Raw genomic sequence first — 19,738 nt, 5'->3', positions numbered from 1 at the left:
CCACACATGCATTGACATGTACGTGAACATGCTCAGAGGTCGTAGCCACAGCGGTGGCTGTAGAAGTACCTCCAAGTACCTTTTTATTTTCTTGTCCTTGCTTGGAGTCTACAGTACTTGGAAAATGTCAGGCGTAGGAGGCCTTTCAGTTCTGGGTTAGGCTGAAACTCCCTGCACATATTTGGAGGATGTCCAGACCCTGTGAGTGTGCTCACGGAGGAGCAGATAACAGTGACCTTGCTGTCAGGGAGGATGGTCCACTGGGGCCAAGGAGCTATGCTGGCTGCTGAGGTCACTTCTCCTCCCTGCTGCACCTGGGCTACCTCTGATGCCAGGATCCCATCCCAGCGCCCTACTCTCAGCCTCCTGGATCTGTGTCCTGTGGTGGGAAGCAGACTCAGCTCTCTAGGAGGAGGCTGGGAGCTGAGTACTGGCCTTGCAGAGTCACGGTAGAGAAGAGTCCGGCTCTCACCAAGGGACTGCTGGCTGCTGCTCAAACTCCCCCATATTGCCTTTCAGAAGACACAAAGCAGGTCTTTATAAAGTAGCAACTGACTTCTCAGGGCCTCAGCTCCATAACGAGAGGTCCAACCTGGTGGCTCTGACTGAAACATTCCTGCTGTGTTTGTGTGTGTGAACTAATGGGCAAAGTCTGGAGTGTCTATGTATGTGTGGTGAGTGTTAGCATGTTAGGTGCCTGCCCCCCGTTCTGCCTACTCCTTTAGGGCAGGTACTTTTTTTGAACCCAGGGCTGTTGGGAGCAGTGAGACCCCAGATCCTGAATTTCTTGTAATCCCCTGATCTGAGTGCCTACAGCTGCTCTGAGCACGAGACCTTCAATTGCCGTAATCTCAGTGGAGACCTCCAATTTCCGTGCACGGTGTCCCCGTGTCTGCATTCGGTGCGCTGGCACCCAGTTCACGAGATTCGGGCAAGGGGCAGGAGGTTAAAATACACAGACACACACAGACAGAGAGACAGCGACACGGGTCATCCTTGAATTCCCCAAGAATGCCCCCTTTATTGTGTTCAGGGGCAGATTATATAGAGATAGCCACACCCTAGCCAAACCCACCAGAAACCACTCTCCTGCCATCAGGAACTCCTGAAGGTCTCGTGCTCAGAGCAGCTGTAGGCACTCAGATCAGGGGATTACAAGAAATTCAGGATCTGGGGTCTCACTGCTCCCAACACAGGGCTCCCATTTTCTTGATTAGCCTGGAAGCCTGTAAGCCTCCAGAGGCCCTCCTGTCTCCACTCCCATCAGAAATGGGGTTACAGGCATTTGTGGGGATACTTAGCTTGCTACCTAGTTTCTGGGTGATCTAAATGCTGATTCTCAAGATTGTGGAGTAAGCACCCTTAACTGATGAGCTGTTTCTCCAACTCTCGCATATCGTTGAAAGCTGGTGCCCAATATTTAGTAAATCCTTGTGGATAGCCCGGCTGGGAGCTGAGGTCACATGTGTGGCGTTGATGGTGTAGGGGAGGAGGCTGGTGGGAAGATAACAGCGGGCCACAGGTAGGGTGCTGGGCTTTGGGAAGGGGCAAGTCTTATGGAGAAAGTTACTCTGATCCTTGAAGCACTTCCGACTCAGAGGGCAGGGTGGACAAAGGCTGGATAGCAGTGGGACCCCTTGATCTGCAGCTAATTCCAACCTGTCTGTATAGGGCCCTGACAGCTGAGGGCAGCCAGGATCTGGGCAAGTGACATACAGAACCCCAGGTGAGTTTTCAAATGTCCACCTGTCCTCTAGGTGGAGAGAGGTCCACCCAGTGTCTGGGCCAGAGTTCAGAAGGACTTGCTGTTGTGACTTGTGCAGGAGGGGACAGGGGCAGGAGGTGAGGCTGAGGCCACTAGGCAGAAGGCAAGGGGTAGAGTTGGGACCTGGCCAGGCTCTCCTCTGCACACAGCTCCAGGCTCCGCTCTGACTGATCACCAACAGCGGGAAGTCCCTCCAGGCACCTCTGCTGATATCAGGCTTCCCTTGCAAGGAAGGTTTGAGTGTTGTATACAGGGTGGAACACGGTGGTTTCAGTAGAGGAAGATTTATCATTTATTCTTCTTTCTGGGTGCTCGACTTCTGCCACCAGTTGACATAAGCCCTGTGGTAGCCATAGTCAGATCCAGCTCACACCACAACCACATGGCCTCTTGAAAGCCAGAACCCTCCCCACCTAGAATTTCAAGACCGTGTTCTTGGACAGGAACATGGAGGTTAGTGTCACATACTAACAGGAAGGGAGACTGGCTGTTACTTGCATCCATCCCTTCAGAGTTCTGGTGTATTGCATCTACCCTCCTCTGTAAAGCGCCTCTGTAAAGCTGAGGTGGATGGTGACTATCCATCCACCAATTCCACCAGTAGTAGAGGAAAACAAATACTGCCTTTCCATTCCATGGAGCTGCAAAGAAACCTATATATATATATATATATATATATATATATATATATATATATATATGCATTTTATTGGCATATATTATTAATTATATATAACTGGTTCATTATATTTATCATGGCACTTTCATACATGTTTTCAGATTAAGAACTCTATTTTATGTGTATGGGTGTTTTGGCTGCACACATCTGTGCACTGCATGGGTACAATGTCTACAGAGGCTGGAGGAGGGCACCAGGTTGTCTGCAGCTGGAGTTACAGATGGTTGTGAACGACCACGTGGGTGCTACGACTCAAACCTCGGTCCCCTGGAAGAGCAGCCAATGTGTTTGAACACTGAGCCCTCTTTCCAGCCCCCGTCATTACCTTCTCTTGTGTCCCCCCCAACTCCCATTGATCTTCGTCTTCTCAGTTCATCTCATATCCTTTTGTGTGTGTGACCCAATGGGTTTCCGTCAGGAGGCTTACAGGAGCATGACCTTAGGACTGGCCACACCACTGGAGAAAGTCTCCTTTCCACCCCTAACAACCGTCGGCCCATAGCATGACAGGGAAAGGCAGGACCTCACGGGTTCCTAGCTGAAGAAACAGTTTTGTTTTGTTTTGGTTTTGGTTTTTTTTTTTTTTAAGCTGTCTCTAGAAGTTACTGTGGAGACCACACTTTTTTATTTCCATTTTGAGGAAACAGCGTGCTGCTAGGGATATAGCAGGTAGAGGAACCCGTTGGCTCTGCTCACCTTCCAGGAGCCCCAGCTGGTCTTCATGCTGGCTTGTAGCCCATCAGGTAAACTCTGGAAAGACTTAGCTTCCAAAGTGGACTGTTCTGTGATCATTCTGCTGGGCCTGGAGAGAGGCTGCTGGTGGGGCGCGCTTCTCTTTTCTGGGACCTCTGAAAGAAAGAAAGGGGGTTGGAGTGTGTGTGTGTGTGTGTGTGTGTGTGTGTGTGTGTGTGTGTGTGTAAAATGGGGGTCAGGTTATTAGGGGTAGAGGAAAGGGAACTGTTTGATTAATGGGTGTCCTGTGAACCTGCACATTTGCCCAAGGCTGCATTCCTGGGCTTTCAAACTCAGGGCAGTTTGATAAGCTGGGACCAAAGTCCCCTTTACTCCCAACAAGAAGAGCAAACAGGACTACTCAGCTAATCCCAGCCCTGGCCTCCACTGCCCGTTTCTCGGCAACCAGTCTGCCAAGTGGCTTTTCACAGGCCAATCAATGAAGCAGCCCCGGACTTCTGGGAAGCTGTGGCCAGTTCGTAGTATAGCCTCTTGCCTGAAAGGAGGGGTCTGAGGAAGGAGGCCAGAGCTTACGCATGCCTGAGCTTTGTTCTGAAGGCCCTGCACTGTGAGGCATCTGTCGCAAAGCCAGCTCTCCTCACTGGGACCCTTCTGTGGGACGCTCCTTCCACTTCTCTTCCAGCCGTGGTTCCACCGGAGCAGAAGTTTATCAACAGACCTCTCTCCATCTCTCCGGGGACTTCTCTGAATGTTCTTTCCAACCCATGACATTACCATGATCTGATCCTCTGGCCCCATATGCGTTGTGTGTGCACTGTAAGCAGTGAGACTCACTTGTTCCATCAAGGGAACCGCATCTTGGCGTCTCCTCACACAGGTGCCGTGCCAGGTAGAGGAAGGGAAGTCATCTGTGTATAACAGAGGAGAGTGTGTGGCTCACCCACGGACTGGGTGTGACACTGTGGAGACACTGTCACAAGGGTCCCAGGCTGCCGCCCGATATCCCGGGTGAGGTTGCGTGTCACCCCTTTCTCCATTTTTCCTGCCGTTAGTCCCCAGACCGATTGTTATCCAGCAAGTTTTCACTCTCTGGCCTCTCTCAAGGCTTTCAGCAAAATGTCTTACCACACTGCCTCCCCCAGCTTGCCCCGTCCCTCAGACCGTTTTCTCCCCCTTTCCTCAAAAGTGTGTGAAGGGAAGAGGAATTCCTTTCCCGTTATCCTCAGGCCTCCAAAAGGACAGGCCGTGGCCGCAAAGTGTGAACAGAAAGCGCTTGCCAAGCGTGCCCAAGTGGTTATTTTAATCATGTGGAACAGCCCTCTCTTCATGGAAAATTTTCTACTCCAACACCTGCAGCATTAAAGGCGTCCTGGCTCCTTCTCCCCTGGGCTACTGGGAGTCACTCTTTCACCAGGGCAGGCTGCCAGCTCAGGTAATTATTCTTGCCCTTCCTTGCCCCGGGCCCCCTTCCTTCCCAATCTACCCTGCCCTCCTGTGGGAGCAATATTACCTGACTTCTTGCTTTCATGGTTTCTAGAAGCAACTAGCAGGCAACCATGGTGCCTACCTCCTCACCAAAGGCTTCTCTGGGCTTCTTGGGTTGGGCTTGCCCCTGCTCTCTTGTGTTCCTCCACTTCCTTCCTATTTTATTTGGATGATACAAAGAACAGTGCAGCTTATTTGTGCAGGGCAGAAGCCGTGACTCTGTGGAATAAAGCTGTGGGGATGTCTTGTTCTTCAACACAAACCCCATCCACTTCATGGTCCCAAAAGCACTGCAGTGGACCAGTCAAGCGGTGCTGCTCATAGGAAACCCCTGCGTCGTCTCCGGTGTTTTCTGTCTGGTCCTCTGCCACGTGCAGCCCATTGCCTGTCCACGCCCTGAGTGCCAGCTAGCATCCTCTCCACCACAGTCAGGAGTGACCCGCCCCCACACCAGCATTAGCCCAAGAGAAGGAGGGCCATTAAAGCAGAGGTGGGGACAGGGGACAGGGGACAGGTGGAGACTGGCTGCTGACACTGACTCTCCAGCCTACGACCAGAATTTGGACGATCACCCTGGACGGTGCGTGCTATGGAACTGTGCTGTTTTAGGAATGCTTGGTAGCAACTGCATACCAGTTTCGGCTAGCCACCTGTGTTGCTTTGTACAGAAGGCAGCTGTTCATGTGAGTGTGCATACACACATGCACACGTGCGTGCATACACAACTACACACACTTGTGTACACACTTAGGTGCATGTAGAGACTAGAAGTAGAGTGTTTTCTCCAATCGCCCTGCACCTCATGTTTGAGGCAGGGTCTCTCACTGAACCTTGAGCTCACAGATTCTGGTGGGCTGGCTGTTCAGCAAGCCCAGGATGCTCCCGCCTCTCCCTCCTCAACACTAGGATTATAGGTACATGGTTTATAGGTCGCATGGCTTTTATGTGGGTACTGGGGCTAGAACTCAGGCCCTCATTTTTGCGCGGTAAGCACTTTATCGACTGAGTCATCTCCATAGCCCCGAGCAGCTTATCTTTTGTAGGCCAGGCTCTGCCCCGCTGTAAGTCCATTTGGATGGCCGTTCTTGTCCATGTCCAAGGACTGGTTTGTAGTCCAGGAGTCATAGGGGAGACCTTGGAAACAAAAGCCTGGGCTAATCTGACTTTAAGAGCTGTAACCACCCAGGAGCTCAAGAATCAGTAATAGAAATGCCCACAGTAGGCTGATGAGATGGTGCAAGGTACGGCTTGTGGTACAAACCTGACAACCTGGGTTTGATCCCTGAAACCCACAATGGGAGGAGATAACAGAGTCCTGAAAGTTGTCCCCTGACTTCCATACGTATGCTGTGGCACACACACATCCTCCCTCACACAGGCACACACACCACACACACACATCTACCCTCACAGAGGGATACACACCACACGCACACACATCCACCCTCACACAAGTACACACACCACAAATACACATACATCCACTCTCACACGGGCACACACCACACACACACACATACACACATCCACCCTCACACAAGTACACAGGTTAGTCAGTCACTGAGAGAAGCCAAGGCAGGAGCTAAAACAGGAACAAAAAGGTAGAAATTGAAGCAGAGACCCTGGAGGAATGCTGCTTGCTGCTCCATCCCAGGATCACATCCAGCTTCTTATCTTAAACAACCCAGGCTCAACCTGCATAGGGATGGTTCTGCCCTCATGGGCTGGGTCTTCCTGCATCAACTAGAAATCAAGAAGATGCCCCCACAGACATGCCCACAGAGCAATGTGATGGAGGCCGGTCTTATTGAGGCTCCCTCTTCCCAGGTGTGTCAAGATGACAACCAGGATAAGTCATGACACTGGGGTCAAACTCAGGTTCTTGGAACCAAGTCACTTACTGACTGAGCCCTGTTGGCCAGGACAAGCTCGACAAACAAAGCTTTGTTTTCCCACAGCCACACTTTATTCATGATGTGTCTGTCACATGAATGACTTTAGGACCCACAAGCTTCCACTGTGGGGTACACATAGTGACTTTATACTGTTCTGGTAGGTCCCACAATCAGGCCTCAGGGACAGTCTATATTCTAGGTAGCCTTTAATTGCTCATCTCTTCCCTCCGGCCTCACACTGATTGGCTGAGATGTAGGCAGGTAGCCTGAGCAGAGCCAATTAGAATCCTCCTACAGGATGATGTGTAGACTCGGAATAGTCCTCCTCCTTTTTGGATCATGATGTATGACTGCTGGAGCCCTAAAGTCTCTATTGACTGTGCTTGAGAGTCTTTGGTGATAATGATGACAACACATAAGGCAAGCCATCCGTGGAGAGAGACACTAAAATGTCTGATGTTGCCATGTGCATCGTGACACTCCACACGGCGCAGGCACAGAGCCTGTGACTTCTGCCTTTGCTCACTAAGGTTCATCTGAGCCGGACTTTTGTTCCTCAAGCCCGAGTCTTGACTGATACAGTGGCTATCACTAGTAGGAATTGTGACTTTGAGCAGTATAAGGAATCCCAGGCAGACCTTACGGAAATGGGAATTTGGGGAGAGGTAATCCTTCTATACTGCTGTAATTTGGGGGCTAATTCAGAACTGTGAGCTTAGAGAAAGACAAGGGGCTTGGAGTCATTGCAACTCAAGCTAGAAGAGAGCGGTAAATAAGGGTCAGACTCTGGAAGTGAAATTGAGGCTCAGAGGGGGAGGGTGTGAGTATTGAAGGGCTGGGAGACACAGCCCCAATACATTTGCTAAGTTTGGCCACCGGGAGGGCAGAATCCCACGAAACATGGCTGAAATGCATAGATTCCTAAGGTTGAAGAGGAGACCCAATACCAGGGGTTGCCTCTGTCTCACCCACCCTCCTCCCACTCATTTTGATGGACAGGTACTGTGTCCATCTCTTGCTACATCTGCCCAACTTCCACTCTAATCTGTTGCCTTGTGAAAAGCACCACTGCGCCTCGCAGAGTTACAGATCCTCCAGTTCCCATCCTTATCTCTCCAGTTTGCTCTTCCCACTCGGAGACGTTTCTAGGCTGCCACTCTGTACTGCCAAGGTTTAATGGCGGGACAATGACATTGCCTGAGCCCTCAGGGACTCTGGTAGAAAAAAGAGAGGGATTAGAGAAGCAGAGAGAAGAAAGTTACGGTGGTCCAGACGGGGCAGCGGAGGCATCCCACCATTCACGGTAGAGGGATGCACATTGAAAAAGTGATGCTTAGATTGATGTAGACAGAGAATGCCTGGATGGATGATCCATCTTTTAACCTTTACTGTTATTGGTCTTTTAGGCATGTCTCATTGCATAGCCCAGGCTAACCTTAGCCTCACAGTTAAACTCACAGTCCTCCTGCCTCAGCTTCTCCAGATGCTGAATGGCAGATATGTGCCACCATGCCCAACTTCATCTATTTTTTTGTGAGGAAGAAATGAGGAGTAGCTGTAGGCACACTATGTGTTCATTATCCAATATCAGGCCTGGCATGCAAAAGCCTTTAGAGACTGTATCTGTGGCCATTCCCCTTTCTGGGAAAACAGGAGAAGGTAGGCTTAATTTCTACGCAGTCTGATGGCCACACCTTCATTTTCTGCTCCGGTTGAGAAGGACCAGGGTGTCTGGAATGCGGATATGAACATGGTGAAAAAGGGGGTGACCTCTATTGTTTGGGTGATCCTCTCAGTTCCACAGATGTCTGGTGAGCAGGCAGTTGAGTGAGCGGCCGGCCACCCAGCGTTCCTGCTGATTGATTATTTTAAAAGCCAACTCTTGGTCTTAGTATTTGAAAACATATCTTTGATTTTATGTAAACAGTTCTCGGGCCACTTTTTTGATAGTAAACCATATGTGGTCAGGGGCTCCATATTTGAAGTCTAGTTAAACAAATCCCATAGTATTTATTAAGTGCCAACTAGGTACCAAGGCAGGGCCGTGCTCTGATGCCTGGCAGTCTGGATTTTGACAGCCCAGAGCCCCCGGAGGGTTTACGTCAGGGTTTGGTGGGAGCAGCAAGCCTTTCACAGTCAAAAACTAGGGGCATCTCCTCCACTGAATTTCCTTCTCAAGAGCCTCAAAAAGGGAAAGACAGAAAAAAGAATGGGGCTGTACACAAGAGGAGGAAAGTACTCTCAAGTAGCAGGGATGCGGGGGGGTACAGACAGGCTAGAGAAGCCCCATTCTTTAGATGGCACAGAATTCTTTGTTTTGTTTTCGAGACAGGGTCTCACGTATCTCAGGCTGGCCTTGAACTCTTATATAGCCAAGGATGACCCTGAACTTCTGACTTTGAACCGTTGAGCTTGTCACCTCTACTCCCGAGTCCTGGGGTTACAGGCCTGCTCCTTCACACCCTGTTTTATACAGTGCTGGGGAGTGAACTCAGGACTCCGTGCATGCCACACATGCATGCCCTGAGAACTCTGCTCTTTGAAGGAATCAAAGGGCCCAGGAGCGGAAAGAATGGATGGACACTGTTGTGTAAGCCTTGGGAGAGGAGGAACTTTTCACGCTAGCGACTGGGCTCAGCTGCTGGCATAGACAATGATCTGGCTACTGTGGTAGTCTCTGGGATACTGATAGCTGGACTGATAATACGGTAGTCACTCGAGAGACCAGGAGAGTCGCTTTTCCCCCTAAGTCACTGAAGTGGGAAAAAAGGGGGACAGGACTCAAACTACAGACAGTTTCAAATATATAAAAGCAGGCAAGTGATTGTTACTGCAGAGTGAATTCCTTAAGAGCTAAGAGATACAGTGAGCTCTCCAATTACAATCTGCTTTCAAGCATAGAGTTTTATGTTTCCAAATGCTGTGCTTGCTCCAGAATGACTGAGCTTCACCGCTGAGCATGGCCAGCCAAATAACTCAACACGCTTCACCCCAGTGCCAAACACTGGCTGCTCTGGAGGCTTCTTGTCTCCACTGACTTGAGTTTCTAGTCCTTCCAGCCTCGGGAGCGCCAGCACTTCCCTTTTGTTTTCTGTGTAGCTGGATAATCTAATGAAGGAGGAAGTGCTAATTTAATACAAATAACACATCAACAAATGCTGATAAGTAGGCATAGGTGGCTATTTGCAGCCACACAACCCCATCCAGAAAGTTACAGCTCAGTTGGCTGGGTATTTGCCTAGCGTGCTTGAAGCCTTGGACTCAATCCCCAGCACCCAGTAAAACCTAGTGCATGGCTTAATTCCAGCATTAGGAAGGTAGAGGTAGCAGGACCAGCAGTTCAAGGCTATCTTTAGCTATTTTGTGAGTTCGAGACCAGCCTGAGCTACATGAGACTTACTCTCCATAAAACCCACTTTCCAAAGGCGGGGGGAAGCCATACTATGGTTCAAACAAGAGAGCTCCTACATGTTCCTTGTGTGAAAGTGTGTATCATGAGACAATCAAATAAAAGTGAGGACCATGTGGCTTCTATTTACACTTATTTAGGTAGACACTCTCTTCTAATTGACTTTAAAAAAAATGGAAGCATGATGTACAAGGCTCCCGTTTGTGCCATGGGTACCGTTTATCACACATTTCTTTACTCCTCATGGTCCTTCAGTGGAAGGGAGGAAGATAGAACGACTGGAGCATGTTTCTAGTTGGAAAACAGCAAAACACATGGATATTTAATTTCTATGGAGTGGTAAGGGAAGAGCTAATAGGATTCAAGCACAATGTACTTGTCTGAAAAGATTGTTATGCTAACAACGATTTTGTAAAAATCCTGTAAAAAGTGGTGTATGAAAGAATGAGAAGTAAGGCCAGGCGGTGGTGGCGCACGCCTTTAATCTCAGCACTGGGAGGCAGAGGCAGGCAGATCTCTGTGAGTTCGAAACCAGCCTGGTCTACAAGAGCTAGTTCCAGGACAGGCTCCAAAGCCACAGAGAAACCCTGTCTTGAAAAATATAAAAAAATAAAATAAAAAAGAAAGGTAACAAATATTGTTAGGAACAGAAAAAAAGCATAAAAGTCTATAATTAATCAGTTTGTTTAAGAGAGACATTGTCTTGATTAACAGGTCTGGGGAGTATAATAATGTGCCACTCAGAAAAAGGAAAAACCATTAAAAATCAGGATTCAATTGAGGAAAAAAAATTGTAGTTCAGTGTAAAGCTCAAACTGGAGAAACTCCCAGAAAAATAGATCCAAAAAAGACGAAAAGTTTCAAGTACCAAGCCAGGTTTCTAATATCCTGGCTAATAGAACATCTAGAAAGAAAGCAGAGAAGCCATGGGCAGAGGCAGAAACTAGCTAAGAAATAATAAACGTTTCTCACGGTTGAAGGGCATGTGTTTCTGTCTAGGATGATGAAGAAGAAAGACACGCTTTTCATGATGTCTTGTTGGATGCTCCCAGCAGGAAGGATGAGAGACAGAAACGTTCCAGGCTGCGCTTGGAGACCCAGGCCAGCGAGCGACAACGGATTCAGCCCTGTGAACACACAAAGCAATATGATTTCCACCTAGGACCTAGAACCTCAGCAGATAAAAAATACACTTCCCTAGAAAGACACTGTTCAAGAGCAGAGAGTAGATCCAATGAGAACAGAGATGCAAGAAGCAGGCTTACAGAAATATTTTTATTCTCAGAATAATCAGGGAGGATTATTTAGTTCAAGCTTTGCAAAGGCACTGAGTGGATGTGGGGAGGAGGCGCAGGGGCTGAGTGAGGTTGCTGGTATCTCATTTGCCAGCTGATGTCTGAAAGTTTGTGGTTAGTCAGGGAAAACTCATTATTCCGAAAGGGAGCCTCACAAAGGGAGCAGCAGCTAGGAGCTAACACTCATTTCCAGGGAGCCTGAGTGGGAGCGGACTGGTAATAACAGGTAGCCCAGTATTTTTCTTCTGTTGTTAAATATTCTTTTATTATTGGTGCTAAAGCCCAGCAACCATGTTTGTGACTTACTTTGATCAAAAATTTAAAATTCTGTAAAAAACTGTTCTTGGGGATATAGTGCACTTGCCTGGTACACTTGAGACGTCGGGTTTGATCTTCAGCCTTGCAAAACAAACAAACAAACAAACAAACAAACAATCAACCACGTAGCAGGAAAACCAAGTACATCCATTAGGTTCTTTAGAGCTGGCACGTGTCTTGAGAAGAGCATGAGGAGAAGCAGAGGATCAAATTCAATTTCTGCCTGAGCCTGAATCTGTCCTGCTACAGAGACAGGACGAAACCTTGTGGGCACATCAGGAGGCTTCTGGGAAGGGATATACCAGGCAGCTCTCATCTCCCACAGTTTGCCAGACTTGGTTCTGTGGCACTTGTGGCCTCTCTGCTCTCTGGATCCTCTCCTGTTGCCCTCCACCTTCCTCCTGTCCCCTCCCCCCCCTTCCATGCCTCTCCGAGTCTCCTTGGCTCTGGAATCCCTGTCGCCCAGGGACTCAGCTGACACCCGACAGACAATGGTATTTCCCATCAGCCCGAGTATCAGGAGCCGGGCCTTATCCAGCTCTGTTTTTCTATTAGTCTAACACCCCATTGTCCACCCCTTATCACTGAAATGTTGATGTCATGCCTGGCTTGGAAGTGGTTTCTGCACCGGGGCTACGACAGCTTCGCTTTAATTGAGGAGGGGGGGAGGGGTAGAGGAACCCATCTATCAGAATTCTCATGAGAAGTCACCCTGTTCCCTCTAACAGCTTGGACACTACGGGAGCCAGAATGGGGTGGGAGCCAGAATGGGGTGGGGGTGGGGTGGGGTAGGGGTCCTCCTGGGTGGGTCCCTCCACCCCCCACTTGGTCCCTCCCACTCGCCCCCTGCCCCTCCCCCTCTACAATTCCAGGCCTTCTCTGTGGCCTGGGTAGGTCTTCTGGACCTCCATAGACTGGCATCCCTCAGAGATGAGATTTTGAGGAGTGCAGAGAGGTCTTTTGAACCTTTTTTGTAGGCTTTGAGACTTGGCACACTTATATGGATTTGGTAGAAGGTGAGCATGGGACCACCCTTGGCTTCCCTTGTTTTTCATGTTCCGAAGTGTATGAAGGTTTCGCCAGGGCCAGACTTGGCAGGAGCCAGATAAACACATTGGGGCAAGCCTTCTGGCCCAGTCTGAGCACCCACACCCTATCCCTAGTGTGGTCAATTTACAAGGAAGGCTTTGTGTGCTCCATGCTCCTGGCCCTCCTGTGATTGAGTTTATAGCCTGTATGTGCACCTGTGTATGTGCATATACACAGTGTACACACACACAAGTGCGTTGGAGGTGCATTTATTATAAAGCATCCTGGGTAGAATATCTGGCTGACAGAGAAAGAAGCCCACTGGGGGCTGAGTGGACCCTGGGCAATTTACTCCGATGCCTTTCCATGACTACTGTGGTGTAAATGGTTATTTCTCTGGTTCGAATCTCCATGGAACCTGTTCCTTGAAGAAGAGACATGGTCAGTTATCCTCATCAACTCAGACCATGAAACCCAGTATAAACAGGCTGCCCATGCTGAAGCATTGCCAGGGGCATGTTTCACTTCACTGTGAGACAGCTTGGCCAGTCAGCGGCTTCTGAGGGCAGTCAAACTGTGGAGATGCCAGGGAGGGACAGTTAAGGACTGAACTGAGTGTCTAGTCTTTAGGGTGTGCTGTAAGTAGAAGCCGTGACTAGTTGAGCTCTTGGGGATTTTTCCAAAGCCGTGACTGGGGAACTAGCGAACAAGACAGAATGGAAGGAAGGCTGAGGCCACTGTCCTGGCATCCCTTTTTGGACAGCTGGGGCAGAGAGAACCCCATGGACTGGGCGGGCCTACATCTGGAAAATGAGTCACTGGACTTCAAGTTCTTCCACTCTCTTTCAAAAGAAAAGCAGGCATGTTGCCAGGCAGATCCAACCTGCAGACCACGGGCCAAAGGCAAGCAAAGGACAACTGTGATTGTGGTCCAACACAGTGGTAAAGTGACTTAAAATGCCATCAGGTTTGTTTGGTGACTTGGTTGTAATGCTCTCGAGCCTGGGCTTTGTAGATTCGAGACTGTGTCGTGAAGTCAAAAGGTTGGACTTGTGCTCAAGCATTTAGAGGTGACCACTGCCTATAGAGTCAAAGTTTGTGTATAACAAGTACATTCAAACACTCCCAAGTGTCGCTAGCAAGCTCCAACATTTGGTTTTACTTGTTATTTGTTTATTTTATAGCATAGGCTGCTCTCAAATGCATAGTCTTCCTGCCTCGGCCTCCCAAGCGCTGGGATTGCAGGTGTGTGCAACCATGACCCACTCTGAAAGTTTCATGTTAAGGAGGGTTTTACCTGTGCAGCGTGACACAGCAGGTAAGTCCCATTGCACACACATATGTCAGCATGCTACCCCAAGAACCTGAGAGCTTTGGGGAGAGAGTTCTGAACACACAGGATCCAGGGAATTTCTTGGGTCGCCAGGTGTCCAGCTCCTCTCACCGTGGCACAGCAGAGTTGAAGCTGAGCTCCCAGAAAGTTCCAAGGACCAGGTGTATACAAGGGAATCCTATCTTACTAGTTTTTTGACAGGCCCTAGAAGGTCTTCTGGGAAGGCCTTCTGCCAACCTGGTAGTCAAAGCCACTGCCTATTGTTGGAATTAAAATCTAGGTTTTTGGAGTCCAGATTTGGTCTTTTTTCCATGACATCAAGAGGCAGAAGATAAGTCTCTTGACTTTGTCTCTTAAACACACATTCCTGGGATGAAAGGAGGCTTAGAGCAAGGGCGGGGCTGCATGCTCTACCGTAGAGGATGCTTCCACTCCTCAGGGTCTTCCAGGTGCTCCGTTAGCTCCCACTGTCCTTGGGTTCTTGGCTCAGAGACAGGCCAAGTCCAGGACGGGAAAACCACCATCCCAGTGCCAGACGGACTCACCTCACTTCCTGATAACACCACTCTCTTGTAAGCGCAAGAGGCTCAGAATGGTTGTAGAAGCTGGTGCCAAACACATATGTGCCATGTGATGAAAGATGTCCCTTCTGTCTCCTGACCCCACCCTCCCATAGTGGAAACTGAATCCAGGACACTCTACCATTAAGGTTATTTAATTTGTTCGTTTGCTTGTTAATCTTGTTTGAATGGGATCTCATGTAGATCAGGCTGACTTCATATCTGCTATGTAACTGGGGATGATGTTGAACTTCTGATCTTCCTGCTTCTCCTTCCCGGGAACTTGGATTACTGGCATGTGACACCTTTCCCCAGTTTCTATGGTGCTGGGGATTGAACTCAGAGCTTTGTGCAAGCACTCTGCCAACCTAACTACATCTCCAGTCTTGATTCGCCCTGGACTTTTCCTCCTTTCCTTCCTCCCTCCCCGCCTTCTTTCTGTCCTGTGTGTGTGTGTGTGTGTGTGTGTGTATCTCTTCGTGTGTGCACATGTGCGCATGTCTGTCTGTCTGTGTGTATATATGTGTGTATATGTGTATGTGTGTGAGAGAGAGGTCTGTGTGTCTCTGTGTGTGTGTTTGTGAGAGTGTCTGTCTCTGTGTGTGGTCAGAGAAAAACTGCACCTCTAGTGTATGTGTGGGTAAGCCCCCCACACAAAGTCCTGAGCACTTTAGCTCACTCGGTGTCTTCCGAGAGTGCCAGGTGCCCAGGAAGAAAGGGCCTGTAACAAGTGAAGGGGCATAGAAGCAGGAGAAACATGGCTCCGGATTGGGAATTTCCTGTGCTTTTGTTTTTGTTTTAGGAAGGGGTGTGTGATTTCCTTTCCTGTGGAACCCTATGTTTGGGATGAACTCTACTGGTTGGTTCTTTGGATTCAGGTGACAATTCCAAGGTGTTCCCCTGCTCAGCCACATTTCTGAAATCTCCCCCATCCCAGCGACTCATTTCTGTGAAGGGAGAAGGGTTTAGCTGTGTTTCTTGGAAAATTCTTACAAACACTTGAGGTGCTTTCTCCCCTTCCGGAACAAACAGCCTTGTTTAGAGAGTTATCAGAGCTCCACTTGGCCTTTGAAATCCTGCTTCAGCATACAATGTCAGGAGCCGATCCCTTTCTCCTCTCTCCTCCATACAATGCCTGGAGACTATCGCCTTTCTCCTCTCTCCTCTGGTCTCTGGCCTTGTCTTTACCTTGCTTCTCCTTGGGATTTGCAATTCTGTACGGGAATAATGACTCAATTCGGAAGTCAGTGACCTCCCTGGAGAAAAGTACATTCATCCTTGACCACACCCGAGTTAGCACCCTGTCCTGATCCCGCACACCTCCCATCTCTTGATAACAAATCTCTTTCCAGGGTTTGTGATTATTATTTGCTAATTTCCCATCCTCCTTCATCAGATTTCAATCTCTGTGGGCAAGGATTGTCCTTCTTGTTTCTACTACATTGTTCCCACATCTCCATGAGGAGGCAAGCATACAGATGTGTGGTTGGTATGTGTGAAGTTGGGGAAGGTGAAAGCAGAGGCGTGTCACACAGAGCCCTGGGTTTCAGAGAAGTGTGGACAGCTCCATGGGAAGCAACAGGGTTTAGACCCCAAACAGGGAGGCCCCAGGACTGAGAAAGCCGCACACACGTTACAGCCTCCACAGCGGAGCACACTGAGAAGGGAACAGAACACTAAGGGCTCCTGAAGGGAATCAGTCTGCCAGGTTCACAGGTGGAGAGAGGGCCCATACTCACGGGCATTCTTCTGAAGGGGCTCAGGTTGCCTCATTCTCAGGCCTCACTCAGCGCCCAGCCCAGCCTGGCTCTTCAGGAAACCATGTAGCTGAGGCAGATCAGTCTCTCAATATTGTGGGCGGTCAGAACCCAAGCACAGGGTGGTGAGTTAGACCCTGCATAGAGGGGCAGCCTGGCGCTGTCAGGAGCTTCGCCTGTGTGGAGGCAGAACCATCTTAGCCAGAAGCCCACTACCTGGGACCAGAGCGGCTGAGGCTAGTGTCACAAGCAGATGATACCCAAACCTGAGGTGGCCAAAATCCCCACAGAGGAGGAAGTGGCTTCTAGAGAAGGAGAGGGATGAAGATCCAGTGGTGAAGTTATGTTTCTAACAACGCAAACTCCACAGCAGTTTCCTCAGGGGATGAAGGATGGGTTAATCTTTTGATAGAGGGAAGGAGGGACTCCTGGGCCAGAGCAAGCTGCTGTCCGTGGGCCTCTTGTGCCATCTGGCAGCCAAACAGACCAACGTCAGCGTCACGGTGAGACCGTTTTTGAGACCTTTCCCTTCCTTCTCGCCTTCCTCAACCCTTGGCTGCTCCTCCCTGGCTCCGGGGTCTGTCTTTATCTTGTCCCCTGTTTCCACTGCTATCAGCCATTATCTAGGTGATGCCGCCAGACTGGCAGAGCAGGAAGCCAGCCCGAGTGTCCTCTCTCCATTCCCCACCCTCTTCCTCCTGGAGAGACAAAAGCCAAAGCAGCCCCGTTAACAGATGCGTGTTTCCCTTGACTCTTTGACTCTCATTTCCCACTCTCATTTTTCCCCCGCAGGCTCCAGCTTTCCACAGCCAAGCTGTCCTTAGGAGCCACCACGTCCCCTGAGGCACGGAGGCCCACAACTGTCACTTCCTCCCAGCGCGGGTCTGCTGAGGGTTGAGTATAGCCCTCCAAAGCCAAAGCCGCTGCCTGGTCCCTCTTATCCACAGTGGAATCAGCTCGACCCAGAAAACAGCTCTGCACATCCGGTTGCTGGAGCCTGTCTGGGCTGGACACAGCTCTGGCCTTCCTCACAAACAGGTCTCCCTGTAGTCCTTCCTCTCTGTGGCCTGGCTGGGGCTCCAGGGACAGCTGCAGGAGGGGCGTTTTGGTCAAAGGGCACCGAGCATCGTTTATTATTCCAGCTTTTCTCTGGACATTTACTGTACCTGTCTTCCCCTGCTACCAGAGACTCAGAGATGAGGGAAATAGATTCAAACAGCACATGGTTTGGGGAGAGCAGGGAGGACAGCTGCATGAATCCCAGTGCCCTAACGCCTGGTTGAAGAGACCCTAGTGCGATGAGAGGGTGAAGACCAAGTGCTTGAGCAGGCATGGGGTGAGATGGGTGCTCCCAAGGAGAGCTCTCGTGGCTCCTATCACTTTCTCTGTGCCAGGTATAACGTGAAGGACTGGGCAAGCTTGTCTCCTTAAGCCCTTAAGCAAAGCTGCAGGGCAGGTGTGATTGCCATCCCCTGATCGTTCACAGAGTCTGAGGTCTAGAGGAGTTAAGCCATGCTAGTAAGACTCTGGGACTAAGGGCAGAGGGTGAGTGCCAGGCCGTGAGCAGCTGAGATGCTATCCCGCACATTCCCCATCCTATAGCTTCAGGCCCTGGTCTCTTGTGCCTGCTGAGTGACAGCAAGCTCCAATACATCTCTGGCTCAAGACACTTAGTCATACAGAGTCTCAGTTTCCCTTTTCTGTAGAAGTGGCCCTTAGGTTTATGGGGAGCTTTCTAGGACCAGGCAGATTAGTGTCTGATCGGGAGCATGCTCTCCAACCAGGTCATCCATGATAGTTTTTTTAGTTACTGTCACCAGGGGCTCAGGAGGAGAGTGTTGAGGAGGCCACCATCTGAAGGCACATTTTGCATCTCTCGCTCTCCCTAGGTTTGCCTCTTCCTTCCCCTCTCCGGCAGAGCTGAGTCTCCACAGGGCTCCAACAACCCTTCACTTAAGTCAGCTGGAGTCCCTCCCCAGGAGATCACCCAACTGCAGCTTTTCGTTTTACTAAAACCATAAGAATATTCAAGTCATGAGCAACTTACCGATCATTGTAACTACTTTAAATAAAGGGTACAGCTCAGGGGCACTGAGAGCAGTCATAGCAGCCGTAATAGTCGCCAGACTTCCTTGTCTTCCCAGATTCCAATTTTGTCCCCTCTAAGCACTGTCTCTTCGGCCACCAGATGCTGACATCCTCTACTCCACGGTCTGTCTCTACCTGACCAGCCATTCTTGACACCTCATGCCAGTGGATAAAACATTTCTTGACTTTTTGGGACTGATTTGATTTCCAGAACATGCATGCTCAAGGATTATTAATGTGGCACACACCAGCACGTCATTCCTTTTTTGAGACTATTTAATATCCCTTTTGTGGAATTCACCATTCATAGAACAACACGAGTCTTTCCCACCCTTTTGATAAGTAATAATGCTATGTGAACATGAGCATACATGCATTATTTTCTACTGGATTTGTTTTTAATTCTTTCATGTATATATAACTAACATGCACTAAAATGCCCACAATCTGTAATTGATGGATAAATGGCAATTCTGTTTAATGTGTGTGTGTGTGTATGTGTGTACATGTATGTACATGCACGTTGATATTGGGTGTTTTCTTCCACTTTATTTATTTATTTATTTATTTATTTTTGAGGCAAGGTCTCACTATATCTCTACCTGACCTGGAACCCACTCTGTAAACCAAGCTAGCTTCACATCCACAGAGTTCCTTCGGCTTCTGGCTCCTGATGGTTGGGATTAAAGGTGTATGCTATGGGAGAGATGGTCCCACTCCTCACCATAGGCTTGGGAGAGCTGGCTCTGCCCCTCACCTGAGGTGGTGGCCTTGGTTGAGTCCACCCTAACATCTGCACTATCTGTGGCCTGCTGGAGCCACAAAGGGACTGGTCCTATGGAACGATAATCTCGGGATCCCCATGACTCAGGGCAACAGGAGGATGCATCTGAGAGGAGTTTCAGTGAGGGTCCAGTGATGATTCTGTGCCAGAGGCCTTGAATAGACCTATACCTCTTTGCAATGAACAGTGTTTGGTAGGGCTGGTTGGACAGAAGGGTGTATATGACACACCGCAGTACATGGTCACTAGGCTGGATGAAGAGGTGCTGGAAAGACAGAGGAGTGAGGTGGCTTTTTGTTTGTTTGTTTATTTTTAATTAATTTTGGTGGAGTCTTTTTGGGAGGCATGCTGCAGGGGTAAAGGGGGGCTATGGAGGGACTGGGAGGTGAGCAGGATTGGGGTATACAATGTGAAATTCCTAAAAAATCAATAAAGAATTATGTTTAAAGGGGAGCACTATGGCTGGCTCCATCATTTTTCTTGTTATTGTGTATATGTCTGTATGTCTGAGTGAGTGTCTGTGTAAGTATACGTAGTGATGAGGTGCGGGCCTGCTTTTCATCGCCCAGCTCCCGGCCGTCTGGCTCCTGCACGGCTAGCTTTGCCCCAGAAATAATTACACCGAAACTGTATTCTTTTTTTTTTAAA

Source organism: Arvicola amphibius, chromosome 13, assembly GCF_903992535.2.
Source record: "Arvicola amphibius chromosome 13, mArvAmp1.2, whole genome shotgun sequence".
In the NCBI taxonomy this organism is placed as follows: Eukaryota; Metazoa; Chordata; class Mammalia; order Rodentia; family Cricetidae; genus Arvicola; species Arvicola amphibius.
The sequence above is the reverse complement of the archived record's forward strand: the minus strand, read 5'-3'. Positions refer to the sequence as shown.